This window comes from Pongo abelii, chromosome 14 (assembly GCF_028885655.2).
Source record: "Pongo abelii isolate AG06213 chromosome 14, NHGRI_mPonAbe1-v2.0_pri, whole genome shotgun sequence".
Classification (NCBI taxonomy): Eukaryota; Metazoa; Chordata; class Mammalia; order Primates; family Hominidae; genus Pongo; species Pongo abelii.
Genome location: NC_071999.2, coordinates 32,606,532 through 32,616,676, shown reverse-complemented (window position 1 = coordinate 32,616,676; position 10,145 = coordinate 32,606,532). Strand labels below are relative to the sequence as shown.

Sequence of the window (10,145 nt, the reverse complement as noted above, 5' to 3'; positions counted from 1 at the left end):
TCTTCAATAACTTGACCCTAAAATAAGAGGCCAGACACTCTTGTAAAAGGAATGTATACTCTGATGCTTCTTTCTAGTATTTCCCCAAAGGAATATGCAGCCATGTATTAGAATAATTGTGTTCTAGAGAAAGGAAAATATCCAGACTTTCTAGGAATTCTGGACATGGTTAATTTGCTGGAACCCAGGACTCCACTGTGGCCCACCAGTCAAAATGGGTGTTCATAGGGGTGCAATAACAAATGGAATTTTGTTGAGCCCTTCTCATAGCTGGTTCTATGTATCCATAAACCTGTCTTGTGGTTATTTATACTGTTCCTGAGTGAATGCTTCAATAAGCACACCTGACAACTGATGGAATTCCCACATTGGCTTTCTGACACATCGAATAACAGTTATTATGGTAGAAATAACCAAGTGGAAGGACCTGGGATTACCCTACAAAAAATAGAAGGCAATACTAAATCCCTGTGTGGAACCTCAAAGATGAATGTAACCAAGCAAGACTAAAAATGCAGGGTAATTATTCCTATCAATCTGCATTTGACTCACCTGTTTAGTATATGCTTCAAAGACTGACAGTCTTAGAGGGTAAGAGTGTATCATCATAAACTTAATCAGGCGATGACTCCAACTGCAGCTACTGTCCCACATGTAGTTTATTCACTGGAGTAAAACCTTTGGCCTCTTGTATTTACCTATCAATCTGAAATAATGTGTTTGTCTCATTACTTCCTCTAAGCAAAAAGCTCAGAAACTGTTTATCTGACTAGACCCTCTGTCTCTTTATTATAGTCAAGCCCAGAAAGACTGTACCCCTATCAGTCCATAGCACTTCAGGCTGGTCTACTACATTGATATAATAAAATCTTGCTGGCAGGTGATGGAAATTCCTGGTAAGCAAGAAATTGCAGGTGCCTTGGATGTCTTGGCAAGGTATATGCAAGCCAAAGATTGAAAATCTGCCCTTAAAAATTTTTGAAGACTGCCACCCCTGTAAATTTTCTAGGGGTCCTCAGGACTGGGGTGCCAGGATTTTTTTTCAAATACAACTTTTACTCTTTATTAGAAAAATTTTTATGTGAATAACAATACCCATTAGCCAATAGCTGGATGATTATTTACTTCACTTTAGTTTTCTTCTTTCTCTGATAACATTTTAAAAACATCTATATTGAGGCATAATTGGTATAAAACAAACTAATATATTTAAATTATAAAGCTTTACACATTTTGACCTATGCACACACCTGTGAAACCATCACCATAATCAAGATAATGAACATATTAATTACCCCTAGCATTTCCTCATTCCTCTTTGTTCATGTCTGTCTGTTCCTCACTTCAACCCCACCGCAGGCAACCACTGATCTGCTTCCTGTCACTATGGATGTTTGCACTTTTCAGAATTTTAGATAAAGGGAAGCAAAACTGTGTACTTTCTTCATCTGACTTCTTTCATTCAGCATAATTATTTTGAAGTTTATCAACATTTATCCATGTGATTCATGTTATTGTATAAATCAATACTAAGTTATTTTTATTGCTGAGCCGTATTCTATTGCATAAATATACCATAATTTGATAATGTATTCACCTCTTGATGGACATTTGGGTTGTTTTCAGTTTTTGACTATTACAAATAGTGCTGTTAGGAATGTTTAAGAATAAGTATTGTATGGGCATATGACTTCCTTTCTCTTGGGTAAGACACCTAAGAGAGGAATCGCTGGATTATGTAATAAGTATATGTGTAACCATTTAAAAACCTGTCAAACTATTTTATAAAGTAGTTGTACAATTTTACTTTCTATCATCAGTGTATGAGAGCTGTAGTTGCTTCACACTGGTACTAACATTTGGGATGGCCGCTATTTTTAATTTTAGATATTCTAATTGATGTGTCAGGTCATTGTGGTTTTTATATACAAATAAATCCTTTCTCTTCTGTTCTTCTGATACTCTCATTACATTTATGTTGGTGTGCTTAATGATATCCCACATTTCTCTGAGACTCTGTTCATTTTTCTTCATTCTTTTTCTCTGTGATCTTTGGATTGTATAATCTGAATCAATCTATCTTCAAGTCTGCTAATTCTTTCACAAGAAGTTGAGCCCCTCTAATAAACTTTTCATTTCAATTATTGTACCTTTCAACCCCAGAATTTCTATTTCTTTTTAAATAATTTGTATCTTTTTTAATACTGTCTATCTGATGCAATATTGTCATCACACCTTCATTTACTTCTTTAATCATGGTTTCCTTTAGTTCTTTGAACATATTTATAATGGCTACTTTGAAGTCTTTGTTAAATCCAAAATCTGGTCACTTTCACAGGTAATTTCTGTTGCCTGCTTTTTTCCCCCAGTATATGAGCCATATTTTTCTGTTTCTTTGCATGTCTCATAGTTTTTTTGTTGGAAACAAGACATTTTAGATAATATATAATAGAAAATCTCGGTTCTTGTCCCCCTCTCCAGGGCTTATTATTTGTGTGCTATTTGCTTAGTGACTAGCTTTTATCTTAGTGAAATCTATTCACCACCACCACCAACATACCACCACCACCATCTCTATCTCTCTCCTCTCATCCCTTCTCTCTCTCTCTGTCTGTCTCACACACATATGTGTGCACACACACACACACACACACTAACACAGTGTTAAACCCCTGGTGTTACTCCTGGGGTGGGCGGCCTTGGGTATTTCCACAGTCATTCTGGGATGACAGTGGTTTTGACAGAGCTCTCTTTAGCTGTCTCTACCCCAGACTGCACCCAGCTGCTAAACTCTACAAACTGGAGGCTAATTGCATTATTGTTTTCAACAATGCCCTGGGGCATAAATTGATCTACAGTCTAAGCCAATCAAATTTCATCTCCTTTGAAGGAATAGTTCCTGTGGTCAGTGTTTGATATTTGTTTTGATCCTAGGAGGGCTACTTCTATCTATCTCTTTCTCCAGTTCTCTTATGCACAAATCTTCAACAAATCTGCCAATATCTTTCCAAATGCCTTTCACCACAACCTTTGTTGTTCTTGAGTGCATCCTTGGGTTTAAACTTCCTCATGCTCTATTGCAAATAAAATCAATTGCTTTGGGATGAGATTAGGTGCCTTTTATTTTTAGGCTTGCTTCTTCTTCCAGGTGAAATATCTGATCCAGGGCTCTGGAGCTGGGGTTTGTGATAATGGTGTGCTTCTCTTTGAGTGATATCTCTACTTAAGGAGCTGATCATGAGGTGGAGGGGGGACAGTGGTTTTGGGTCTTATCATCTTGCCTCTCCTGGCATTGAACCATCACCTTATGAACTAGGACAGCGAAAATGAGAGACACAGAATTCTCAGTGGTGTCATGCCCAAGGCCAAGCCTCTGTTCCACCAGTGGGGACTGGATGGGGGAAGGAAGGCCATCCCTCGGGCATACTTGCCTAGAACTCAGTCTCAGCAACAGGTAGCTGGGAACTGGATGAGAATGCTGATGTCCTGCCCCTCCAAGGAGGATGGCCCACTGACTGGTTGCTGGGGGCAGAGGGAGTCCTGTGTTCTTGGCTGCACCTGTCTGGGGTGGAATTTCTGTCTTGCTGAACTGGTGGTCAATGAGGAGAGAGAAGTGGTCTTAGTTTAAATATCAAAACTGTCATTGTTCTTACCAAATTTTAGTAGCCTTAAAAAGACAGATGTTTCTTCGTTGGCTATACACTCTTAAAACCATTTCTAGGGATATTTAAATAGTTGTTTTTAAAATAATTTTCATGGCCAGATGCAGTGGCTCATACCTGTAATCCCAGCACTATTTGGGAGGCTGAGGTGGAAGGACCGCTTGAGCTCAGGAGTTTGAGACCATCTCAGGTAACATTGTGAGACTGACTACAAAGAAAAAATAAAAAAATTAGTGGAACATGGTAGCATGTGTCTGAGGTGGGAAGATTGCTTAGGCCCCAGAGGTCAAGGCTGTAGTGAGTCATGATTGCACCACTGCACTCCAGTCTGGACAACAGAGTGCAACATTGTCTCAAAAAGTTAAATTAAAAAATGAAATAATAAAATAATTTCACCATTTTACTGGGGAACATCTCTGCAGAGCTCCCCATACTATTATGTATGAAGTCCATATCCCACTAAATTGCTTTTGCACTTTTGCCAAAAGTCAATTGAGCATATATGTGTGGTCTACTTCTTGAATCTTTATCTGTTCCAGTGATCTAATTGTCTTTCTTGATGCCAATATCACACTCTCCTAATTACATAAGTTATAATAAGCCTTGAAGGCAGGTAGAATAAGTCCTCTAACATTTTTTTTCAAAGTTTTTTGGCTGCTCTAGGTCCTTTGCATTTTCATCTGAATTTTTGAAGGCATTTGAAAAAAAAAAAACCCACTAGGTCTTTTATTGGAATTGCATTGGATTTATATATCTATTTTGGAAGAATGAGATATTAAAAATATTGAATCTCTCAATTCATGAACATGATATAGCTTTCCATTTATTTAGATCTTTAAGATTTTAGAAGTCTTTTTATTTATTCATAATATACATATTTTTGAGACAGGGTCTCAGTCTGTCAACTCAGGCTGGAGTGCAGTGGTGTAATCATGGCTCACTGCAGCCTCAACCTCCTAGGCTCAGGAGATCCTCCTGCCTCAGCCACCCAAGTAGCTAGGAGTACAGGCATGTGCCACCATGCCTGGCTAATTTTTGTATTTTGTTGTAGAGATGGGGTTTTGTCATGTTGCCCAGGTTGGACTTGAACTCTTGGGCTCAAGTGATCTGCCTGCCTTGGCTTCCCAAATTACTGGAATTAAAGGTGTGAGCCACCATGCCTGGCCAGATTTCAGAAATCTCAGCCATGTTTTGTAGTTTGGGTGTACAGGCCTTTCACATCTTTATCAGATTCATCCCCGTGTATTTAATATTTTTAATAATACTAATTTTTTTCTAAATTTTAGTTCGATTGTTCATTAGAACAATGATGTTAGTATTAGAAATATAATTCATTTTTGTATTCTCATCTTGTATTCTGAAGCCTTGCTAAACTTGCTCAGTAGTTCTGGTAGCTATTTAAAGATTCTACAGGATATTCTAATAGAAAATTATGTCAATTGCAAATCAAGAAAGTTTTGATTCTTCTCTTCTGGTATGAACAACATTTATTCCTTTTTCTTGAGCTATTATACTTAGCTAGACACTCCAGGATAATGTTGGAGAGAAATAGTGACCCTTGCTTTATTCCTGATCTTATAGGGAAGAACATTCATTCAGACTTTCACCATTAGGTAAGAGTAAGGGAAGAGTATAATTTGTACATTTCTTTTCTCTTTGACATTTTTTTAAAAAATAAAAAATGCATAACTTTTGTAACAGAGAACAGTACCTTAAAAAAATTCAAAGCACTATGTAAAAAACCTCAAAACAACAGTACCTCATCATCACCCTACTCAGTTATTTTCCCTCAAATGTTCACAAGGGGCTCAAGCTACAGCAGGCAGGTGTAAGGTGGCAGCTACAGCAGGGGACTCTAATTCCATGGCTGGAAAACTCTCTCCAAAGAGGACTTTGTGTGCAAGGAAGGGCATGGCTGATGAGGCTGATGAGAGAGTGAAGATGAGGACACTGGAAATAATATTTCATTTCAAAAGATATTTTAACTATTCTATATTAGCAATTGTTTTTTTCTTTCTGTACTTTAAAGATGTTGTTTCCCTGTCTTCTAGCTTCTATTGTTTGTGATTATATCTGTTTTCAACCTTACTATTGTTTCTCTGAATGTATTGTATCTTTTTCCTTTGGTTACTTTTAATATTTATTGTCTCTTCATCATTGGTTTAAAGCAATTTGATTTTTATGCCCCTTGATGTGGTTTTCTTCGTGTTTTCTATTCTTGGAGTTCATTGAGTTTTTTTGTGTCCTAGTGTTTATAGTTTTCATTATATTTGGAAATTTTTTGGTCATTATTTCTTCAAATTTTTTTTTACTCATCCTAATCTTTAGGGATTCCAATTACAAACAGATTTAGTCACTTGAATTCGTTCCAGGGCTCTGTTCCTTTTCATTTCAGTCATTTTTCTTTCTATAGTTCATTTTGAATAGTTTCTCTTACTGTCTTAAAGTTCACTAATTTTTTTTTTTTTGCAATGCCTAATTTGTCATTAATCCCATCCAAAATATTTTTCATCTCAGAACACTGAGTTTCCATCTCTATCTATTTGATTTGGGTCTTTTTTATATCTTCCATGTCTCTACTTAAGATGTTTAATCTTGATCTATTTATATGGGCATATATGAAATAACAATTATTGTCCTTAGCTACTAGTTCTATCATCTCTAACATCTCTATGTCTTTTTTTTGTCTTTCTCCTCCTAATGGCTTGTGTTTTTCTGCTTCCTTTCATGCCTTCTAATTTTTGATTGATTGCCAGGCATTGTGATTTTATCTGGTGATGCTGTACATCGTTGGATTCCTGTGATCATTCTATAACTTTGTTCTGGAATGCAATTAGGTTACTTGGAAACAATTTGTTTATTTTAGGTCTTGCTTTTAATCTTTGTTTGGTGGATTCAGAAAACTATTTAGTCTAGGGCTAAATTCTCCCCACTACTGAGGCAAAATTCATTTAAGTACTCTGATGTTTTTTGTTTTTTTTTTTTTTTTGCTGTTATAAAATATTTTCTCTTGTGATACATTTAGGGAGATTATCAGTTATCAGAAAATTTGGGTAAGAATTCATTGCCAGAATTAGGCAGCACACATAAGTTCATTGTCAACAGAGCAATGGCCTGTATTCTGGTTTCTTGCTGGCGTGATGAAGAGCGTAGAGATTACGCCTATTCTTATGTGAAGTTCACAGGATTTCTCCTCTGTTACATCCCCTGTTCAGTTTCTTTTCTTTTTTTTTTTTTTTTTTTTTTTTTGCTTAACCCAATTTAAGTTGGGTTTTCTTTTTTTTTTTTTCTTTTATTATTATTATTATTATTATACTTTAGGTTTTATGGTACATGTGCCCAATGTGCAGGTAAGTTACATATGTATACATGTGCCATGCTGGTGCGCTGCACCCACCAACTCGTCATCTAGCATTAGGTATATCTCCCAATGCTATCCCTCCCCCCTCCCCCCAACCCACAACAGTCCCCGAAGTGTGACGTTCCCCTTCCTGTGTCCATGTGTTCTCATTGTTCAATTCCCACCTATGAGTGAGAATATGCGGTATTTGGTTTTTTGTTCTTGCGATAGTTTACTGAGAATGATGATTTCCAATTTCATCCATGTCCCTACAAAGGACATGAACTCATCATTTTTTATGGCTGCATAGTATTCCATGGTGTATATGTGCCACATTTTCTTAATCCAGTCTATCATTGTTGGACATTTGGGTTGGTTCCAAGTCTTTGCTATTGTGAATAATGTGGCAATAAACATACGTGTGCATGTGTCTTTATAGCAGCATGATTTATAGTCCTTTGGGTATATACCCAGTAATGGGATGGCTGGGTCGAATGGAATTTCTAGTTCTAGATCCCTGAGGAATCGCCACACTGACTTCCACAAGGGTTGAACTAGTTTACAGTCCCACCAACAGTGTAAAAGTGTTCCTATTTCTCCACATCCTCTCCAGCACCTGTTGTTTCCTGACTTTTTAATGATTGCCATTCTAACTGGTGTGAGATGGTATCTCATTGCGGTTTTGATTTGCATTTCTCTGATGGCCAGTGATGGAGAGCATTTTTTCATGTGTTTTATGGCTGCATAAGCATTCTTATACATCAATAACAGACAAACAGAGAGCCAAATCATGAGTGAACTCCCATTCACAATTGCTTCAAAGAGAATAAAATACCTAGGAATCCAACTTACAAGGGATGTGAAAGACCTCTTCAAGGAGAACTACAAACCACTGCTCAAGGAAATAAAAGAGGATACAAACAAATGGAAGAACATTCCATGCTCATGGGTAGGAAGAATCAATGTCATGAAAATGGCCATCCTTCCCAAGGTAATTTACAGATTCAATGCCATCCCCATCAAGCTACCAATGACTTTCTTCACAGAATTGGAAAAAACTACTTTAAAGTTCATATGGAACCAAAAAAGAGCCCGCATTGCCAAGTCAATCCTAAGCCAAAAGAACAAAGCTGGAGGCATCACGCTACCTGACTTCAAACTATACTACAAGGCTACAGTAACCAAAACAGCATGGTACTGGTACCAAAACAGAGATATAGATCAATGGAACAGAACAGAGCCGTCAGAAATAATGCCACATATCTACAACCATCTGATCTTTGACAAACCTGAGAAAAACAAGAAATGGGGAAAGGATTCCCTATTTAATAAATGGTGCTGGGAAAACTGGCTAGCCGTATGTAGAAAGCTGAAACTGGATCCCTTCCTTACACCTTATACAAAAATCAATTCAAGATGGATTAAAGACTTAAATGTTAGACCTAAAACCATAAAAACCCTAGAAGAAAACCTAGGCAATACCATTCAGGACATAGGCATGGGCAAGGACTTCATGTCTAAAACACCAAAAGCAATGGCAACAAAAGCCAAAATTGACAAATGGGATCTAATTAAACTAAAGAGCTTCTGCACAGCAAAGGAAACTACCATCAGAGTGAACAGGCAACCTACAAAATGGGAGAAAATTTTTGCAACCTACTCATCTGACAAAGGGCTAATATCCAGAATCTACAATGAACTCCAACAAATTTGCAAGAAAAAAACAAACAACCCCATCAAAAAGTGGGTGAAGGACATGAACAGTACTCTGATGTTTTGTGAATTGTTAGGTTTTCCACTGTGGCTAGCAAAACCAGAAACTGTTCCTAACCCTATGTGAGCTCTGAGGATTGTTTCATTTAATGCCTTCATGATTGTTGTTTTTATTCCTAGCCTCAGATAGTTTTTTTTACACACACTCACTGATCAGTATTTATCTGAATATCTCATAGTGACCCTTTGGTGATCTTGGCTTCTTTCTTTGTGATCTCTCCTCTTCAATATGTTCCCCTGTAAACTCTAGCTGCTGTGGCCCCCTCTAGACTCCCAGAAAGTTCTGTCTTCTCAACTCAGGAGAACCTTGTGGCTCCACCTGGATTCCTGTTTCCTGCACCATAGCCTAGGAACTTTCTCCACACAAGGGCAATCATAGGGTCCACCTCATTTGTTTTCTTCTACTCAAGGATCATTATTCTTTGTTGCCTGCTGCCCATATCTTGAGATCTGTTTTTCACATGTTTCATCTTTTTGGTTTTTTTTTTTTTGTTATTTCATGTGGGAGGGTAAATCTGGTCCTCTCAGAGAGTAAATCTGGTGTACCATTTTGGCCTGAAGCAGAAGTTCACACAGTTCTTAGTACATTAATTTCACAGGTTCTTTTTTACACAAGTACAACCCAAGATCTTCACCCTACCTTTCTACATATAAACTAGCTAATATATAAATAAACATATAGTATAAATTTGAAAAGTGATTCAGGTGTATATTTTTGAAAACAGATGGAGTGGTAGTAAACCAGAAAAAATTTATACTTGCAAAGAAAGGTAATGACAATATTCTTTTAGAGTTTTCAGATTATCTGCCATAAAAGTTGTTTTCCCTCATCATTCTCCTCTCTCTATGGATATATAAATCCATTCATTATATGTATATATTCATTATCTGTAATTATACCTTTCCAAGGGCTGTAGTTGTTCATCCTCAGTCTAAGAGAAACCTCTGGGAGGTGGACAAGGTGAATAGAAGGAAAGCAAGACTTAAAGCAACAACAAACTTAAATTGTAGGCAAGAGAAGGACTTAGGTGTCATACAGTTTATATTAGCTGACTGGTTTTCCAGCTCATACAAGTAGTCCTGAGGTTATTTTCCCTGTATCTTCATGTAGTTTTTCAAGACTTCAAGGTAGTCTTTACTCAGTCATAGATGCCAATGGGTAATCCCTTTACCCTTCTCACACTGAGACTGCATTTGTTTTCCTGCAGGAAAAACCCTTGAAGCGCAGAGAGAATAGAAAGACTATAATTAAAACCTGAACATAGCTCATTGACTGGGTAACAAAACAGTTTGCATCCTCTTCCACTAAAAGAAAATCAAAATCCTTGCTGGGCTTCTTTGAGTCTTGGAGGCAATATATGTCTAGAGTG

At 37.2% G+C, this 10,145-nt stretch overlaps 1 long non-coding RNA gene across 1 annotated transcript; it reads right to left on the bottom strand.

Annotated features, from left to right (window-relative positions):
* Positions 1 to 3,470: 3,470 nt before the first annotated feature.
* LOC129049460 (uncharacterized) lies at positions 3,471 to 9,818 on the bottom strand. The gene is made up of 3 exons (XR_008512544.2): positions 9,676 to 9,818; positions 3,780 to 3,870; positions 3,471 to 3,589 (listed from the first exon to the last, which is right to left on the bottom strand). It is a non-coding gene; the product is annotated as an uncharacterized LOC129049460 (long non-coding RNA).
* Between the last annotated feature and the right edge of the window lie 327 nt (positions 9,819 to 10,145).